Here is a 6,786-nt window from a genome sequence, read left to right as displayed (position 1 = left end):
GGACCGCCGAGGGCACGCCGGAGGGCGGTTGAGTCGGTAAAAGTTGAAATAAATGAATAAATACAAAAAGAACGAGGGGGGAAAAAAAGGCAAAAACGTATAAAATTCCCCCATTCATTTCAATGGGCTCGGCCGAATTGGGCTTGCGGGACCGCCGAGGGCACGCCGGAGGGCGGTTGAGTCGGTAAAAGTTGAAATAAATGAATAAATACAAAAAGAACGAGGGTGGGGAAAAAAAAGGCAAAAACGTATAAAATTCCCCCATTCATTTCAATGGGCTCGGCCGAATTGGGCTTGCGGGACCGCCGAGGGCACGCCGGAGGGCGGTTGAGTCGGTAAAAGTTGAAATAAATGAATAAATACAAAAAGAACGAGGGGGGGGGAAAAAAGGCAAAAACGTATAAAATTCCCCCATTCATTTCAATGGGCTCGGCCGAATTGGGCTTGCGGGACCGCCGAGGGCACGCCGGAGGGCGGTTGAGTCGGTAAAAGTTGAAATAAATGAATAAATACAAAAAGAACGAGGGGGGGAAAAAAAAAGGCAAAAACGTATAAAATTCCCCCATTCATTTCAATGGGCTCGGCTAAAATGGGCCTGCAGTACTGCCGAGAGGCCGCCGGAGGACGCCCTAGTAGGCAAACGTTGATCCCCACACACGAGGGGTCAGTTAGGCGACCAGGGGTAGCGTTTAGGCGACCAGGGGTAGCGTTTAGGTGACCAGGGGAAGCGTTTAGGCGACCAGGGGTAGCGTTTAGGTGACCAGGGGTAGCGTTTAGGCGACCAGGGGTAGCGTTTAGGCGACCAGGGGTAGCGTTTAGGCGACCAGGGGTAGCTTTTAGGCGACCAGGGGTAGCTTTTAGGCGACCAGGGGTAGCGTTTAGGCGACCAGGGGCGTTGCAGTTCCGCCGAATTGCATTAGGGGCGCTGCAGTAGGCAAACGTTCTTCCCCCCTAGTCAGAGGGTCATTTGCCTACTTCCCAGGTTTACCCGGGTTTTCCAAAACACCTGGGGCACATTTTCAGGGATCACGTTTTTAGAAACAAAAATATTCATAATTTCTTCTAAGTCCCCTTTCCAGCGGGGAACTTTGAAACATTGTATCCGACCACTGAAGGCTGTTGGCGGGCACGGCGCGGCAAACAGCCCGCACTCAGGCATGGAGCTCCGGGGAAAGTTGCCTAATTTCTTCTAAGTCCCCTTTCCAGCGGGGAACTTTGAAACATTGTATCCGACCGTGGAAGGCTGTTGGCGGGCACGGCGCGGCTCATAGCCGGCCCTCAGGCACGGAGCTCCGGGTGAATTTTCACAAATTTCTTCTAAGTCCCCTTTCCAGCGGGGAACTTTGAAACATTGTATCCGACCGTGGAAGGCTGTTGGCGGGCACGGCGCGGCTCATAGCCGGCCCTCGGGCACGGAGCTCCGGGTGAATTTTCACAAATTTCTTCTAAGTCCCCTTTCCAGCGGGGAACTTTGAAACATTGTATCCGACCGTGGAAGGCTGTTGGCGGGCACGGCGCGGCTCATAGCCGGCCCTCAGGCACGGAGCTCCGGGTGAATTTTCACAAATTTCTTCTAAGTCCCCTTTCCAGCGGGGAACTTTGAAACATTGTATCCGACCAAAGGAAGGCTGTTGGCGGGCGCGGCGCGGCTCATAGCCGGCCCTCGGGCACGGAGCTCCGGGTGAATTTTACTCAATTCTTCTAAGTCCCCTTTCCAGCGGGGAACTTTCAAACATTGTATCCGACCACTGAAGGCTGTTGGCGGGCGCGGCGCGGCTCATAGCCGGCCCTCAGGCACGGAGCTCCGGGTGAATTTTCACAAATTTCTTCTAAGTCCCCTTTCCAGCGGGGAACTTTGAAACATTGTATCCGACCGTGGAAGGCTGTTGGCGGGCACGGCGCGGCTCATAGCCGGCCCTCGGGCACGGAGCTCCGGGTGAATTTTCACAAATTTCTTCTAAGTCCCCTTTCCAGCGGGGAACTTTGAAACATTGTATCCGACCGTGGAAGGCTGTTGGCGGGCACGGCGCGGCTCATAGCCGGCCCTCGGGCACGGAGCTCCGGGTGAATTTTTACAAATTTCTTCTAAGTCCCCTTTCCAGCGGGGAACTTTGAAACATTGTATCCGACCGTGGAAGGCTGTTGGCGGGCACGGCGCGGCTCATAGCCGGCCCTCGGGCACGGAGCTCCGGGTGAATTTTCACAAATTTCTTCTAAGTCCCCTTTCCAGCGGGGAACTTTGAAACATTGTATCCGACCGTGGAAGGCTGTTGGCGGGCACGGCGCGGCTCATAGCCGGCCCTCGGGCACGGAGCTCCGGATGAATTTTTACAAATTTCTTCTAAGTCCCCTTTCCAGCGGGGAACTTTGAAACATTGTATCCGACCGTGGAAGGCTGTTGGCGGGCACGGCGCGGCTCATAGCCGGCCCTCGGGCACGGAGCTCCGGGTGAATTTTCACAAATTTCTTCTAAGTCCCCTTTCCAGCGGGGAACTTTGAAACATTGTATCCGACCGTGGAAGGCTGTTGGCGGGCGCGGCGCGGCTCATAGCCGGCCCTCGGGCACGGAGCTCCGGGTGAATTTTTACAAATTTCTTCTAAGTCCCCTTTCCAGCGGGGAACTTTGAAACATTGTATCCGACCGTGGAAGGCTGTTGGCGGGCACGGCGGGGCTCATAGCCGGCCCTCGGGCACGGAGCTCCGGGTGAATTTTTACAAATTTCTTCTAAGTCCCCTTTCCAGCGGGGAACTTTGAAACATTGTATCCGACCGTGGAAGGCTGTTGGCGGGCACGGCGGGGCTCATAGCCGGCCCTCGGGCACGGAGCTCCGGGTGAATTTTACAAATTTCTTCTAAGTCCCCTTTCCAGCGGGGAACTTTGAAACATTGTATCCGACCAAAGGAAGGCTGTTGGCGGGCGCGGCGCGGCTCATAGCCGGCCCTCGGGCACGGAGCTCCGGGTGAATTTTACAAATTTCTTCTAAGTCCCCTTTCCAGCGGGGAACTTTGAAACATTGTATCCGACCGTGGAAGGCTGTTGGCGGGCACGGCGCGGCTCATAGCCGGCCCTCAGGCACGGAGCTCCGGGTGAATTTTCACAAATTTCTTCTAAGTCCCCTTTCCAGCGGGGAACTTTGAAACATTGTATCCGACCGTGGAAGGCTGTTGGCGGGCACGGCGCGGCTCATAGCCGGCCCTCGGGCACGGAGCTCCGGGTGAATTTTACAAATTTCTTCTAAGTCCCCTTTCCAGCGGGGAACTTTGAAACATTGTATCCGACCGTGGAAGGCTGTTGGCGGGCACGGCGCGGCTCATAGCCGGCCCTCGGGCACGGAGCTCCGGGTGAATTTTTACAAATTTCTTCTAAGTCCCCTTTCCAGCGGGGAACTTTGAAACATTGTATCCGACCGTGGAAGGCTGTTGGCGGGCACGGCGCGGCTCATAGCCGGCCCTCGGGCACGGAGCTCCGGGTGAATTTTCACAAATTTCTTCTAAGTCCCCTTTCCAGCGGGGAACTTTGAAACATTGTATCCGACCGTGGAAGGCTGTTGGCGGGCACGGCGCGGCTCATAGCCGGCCCTCAGGCACGGAGCTCCGGGTGAATTTTCACAAATTTCTTCTAAGTCCCCTTTCCAGCGGGGAACTTTGAAACATTGTATCCGACCAAAGGAAGGCTGTTGGCGGGCGCGGCGCGGCTCATAGCCGGCCCTCGGGCACGGAGCTCCGGGTGAATTTTACTCAATTCTTCTAAGTCCCCTTTCCAGCGGGGAACTTTCAAACATTGTATCCGACCACTGAAGGCTGTTGGCGGGCGCGGCGCGGCTCATAGCCGGCCCTCAGGCACGGAGCTCCGGGTGAATTTTCACAAATTTCTTCTAAGTCCCCTTTCCAGCGGGGAACTTTGAAACATTGTATCCGACCGTGGAAGGCTGTTGGCGGGCACGGCGCGGCTCATAGCCGGCCCTCGGGCACGGAGCTCCGGGTGAATTTTCACAAATTTCTTCTAAGTCCCCTTTCCAGCGGGGAACTTTGAAACATTGTATCCGACCGTGGAAGGCTGTTGGCGGGCACGGCGCGGCTCATAGCCGGCCCTCGGGCACGGAGCTCCGGGTGAATTTTTACAAATTTCTTCTAAGTCCCCTTTCCAGCGGGGAACTTTGAAACATTGTATCCGACCGTGGAAGGCTGTTGGCGGGCACGGCGCGGCTCATAGCCGGCCCTCGGGCACGGAGCTCCGGGTGAATTTTCACAAATTTCTTCTAAGTCCCCTTTCCAGCGGGGAACTTTGAAACATTGTATCCGACCGTGGAAGGCTGTTGGCGGGCACGGCGCGGCTCATAGCCGGCCCTCGGGCACGGAGCTCCGGATGAATTTTTACAAATTTCTTCTAAGTCCCCTTTCCAGCGGGGAACTTTGAAACATTGTATCCGACCGTGGAAGGCTGTTGGCGGGCACGGCGCGGCTCATAGCCGGCCCTCGGGCACGGAGCTCCGGGTGAATTTTCACAAATTTCTTCTAAGTCCCCTTTCCAGCGGGGAACTTTGAAACATTGTATCCGACCGTGGAAGGCTGTTGGCGGGCGCGGCGCGGCTCATAGCCGGCCCTCGGGCACGGAGCTCCGGGTGAATTTTTACAAATTTCTTCTAAGTCCCCTTTCCAGCGGGGAACTTTGAAACATTGTATCCGACCGTGGAAGGCTGTTGGCGGGCACGGCGGGGCTCATAGCCGGCCCTCGGGCACGGAGCTCCGGGTGAATTTTTACAAATTTCTTCTAAGTCCCCTTTCCAGCGGGGAACTTTGAAACATTGTATCCGACCGTGGAAGGCTGTTGGCGGGCACGGCGGGGCTCATAGCCGGCCCTCGGGCACGGAGCTCCGGGTGAATTTTACAAATTTCTTCTAAGTCCCCTTTCCAGCGGGGAACTTTGAAACATTGTATCCGACCAAAGGAAGGCTGTTGGCGGGCGCGGCGCGGCTCATAGCCGGCCCTCGGGCACGGAGCTCCGGGTGAATTTTACAAATTTCTTCTAAGTCCCCTTTCCAGCGGGGAACTTTGAAACATTGTATCCGACCGTGGAAGGCTGTTGGCGGACGCGGCGCGGCTCACAGCCCGCCCTCAGGCACGGAGCTCCGGGGGAATTTCCCCCTCATTTCTTCTAAGTCCCCTTTCCAGCGGGGAACTTTCAAACATTGTATCCGACCGTGGAAGGCTGTTGGCGGGCACGGCGCGGCTCATAGCCGGCCCTCAGGCACGGAGCTCCGGGTGAATTTGACAAATTCCTTCTAAGTCCCCTTTCCAGCGGGGAACTTTGAAACATTGTATCCGACCGTGGAAGGCTGTTGGCGGGCACGGCGCGGCTCATAGCCGGCCCTCAGGCACGGAGCTCCGGGTGAATTTGACAAATTCCTTCTAAGTCCCCTTTCCAGCGGGGAACTTTGAAACATTGTATCCGACCGTGGAAGGCTGTTGGCGGGCACGGCGCGGCTCATAGCCGGCCCTCAGGCACGGAGCTCCGGGTGAATTTTTACAAATTTCTTCTAAGTCCCCTTTCCAGCGGGGAACTTTGAAACATTGTATCCGACCACTGAAGGCTGTTGGCGGACGCGGCGCGGCTCACAGCCCGCCCTCAGGCACGGAGCTCCGGGGAAATTTGGCTCATTTCTTCTAAGTCCCCTTTCCAGCGGGGACCTTTCAAACATTGTATCCGACCACTGAAGGCTGTTGGCGGGCGCGGCGCGGCTCACAGCCCGCCCTCAGGCACGGAGCTCCGGGGAAATTTGCCTCATTTCTTCTAAGTCCCCTTTCCAGCGGGGAACTTTCAAACATTGTATCCGACCACTGAAGGCTGTTGGCGGGCGCGGCGCGGCTCACAGCCCGCCCTCAGGCACGGAGCTCCGGGGAAATTTGCCTCATTTCTTCTAAGTCCCCTTTCCAGCGGGGAACTTTCATACATTGTATCCGACCACTGAAGGCTGTTGGCGGACGCGGCGCGGCTCACAGCCCGCCCTCAGGCACGGAGCTCCGGGGGAATTTGCCCCCTCATTTCTTCTAAGTCCCCTTTAGGCGACCAGGGGTTGACAATTTAGGTGACCAGGGGTTGACAATTTAGGCGACCAGGGGTGACTTTTAGGCGACCAGGGGTGAGGTTTAGGCGACCAGGGGTGAGGTTTAGGCGACCAGGGGTAGCGTTTAGGCGACCAGGGGCGTTGCAGTTCCGCCGAATTGCATTAGGGGCGCTGCAGTAGGCAAACGTTTTTACCCCTAGTCAGAGGGTCATTTGCCTACTTCCCAGGTTTACCCGGGTTTTCCAAAACACCTGGGGCACATTTTTAGGAACCACGTTTTTAGAAACAAAAATTCTTCTATGTCCACCTCCGTGAAAGAAATTGCCCAATGGTTCCCGCGGAAGAGAGCTGCCAGGCGGACGCATACTGCAATAACGGCCGCCCTGGCGCTCTGGTGGATGTTATCCTCGAAATTTCTTCTATGTGCCCATTCCAGCGGGCAACTTGCGAACAATGGTGTCCGACCATGGAAGGCTGTTGGCGGACGCGGCGCGGCTCACAGCCCGCCCTCAGGCACGGAGCTCCGGGGGAATTTTCCCCTCATTTCTTCTAAGTCCCCATTCCAGCGGGGAGCTTGCAAACGTGGTATCCGACCACTGAAGGCTGTTGGCGGGCACGGCCCCACCAGCGCAACACGGCACTTCCTATGACTCGGGTCCGACGCAGGAGGAGCGGTCCTCCCGGCCCCGCCACACGGCACTTCCTATGACTCGGGTCCGAC

This window comes from Idiotropiscis lumnitzeri, unplaced genomic scaffold (assembly GCF_059441095.1).
Source record: "Idiotropiscis lumnitzeri isolate Australia: NSW breed Sydney's pygmy pipehorse unplaced genomic scaffold, RoL_Ilum_1.0 HiC_scaffold_320, whole genome shotgun sequence".
Classification (NCBI taxonomy): Eukaryota; Metazoa; Chordata; class Actinopteri; order Syngnathiformes; family Syngnathidae; genus Idiotropiscis; species Idiotropiscis lumnitzeri.
This window is presented reverse-complemented; position numbering follows the sequence as displayed.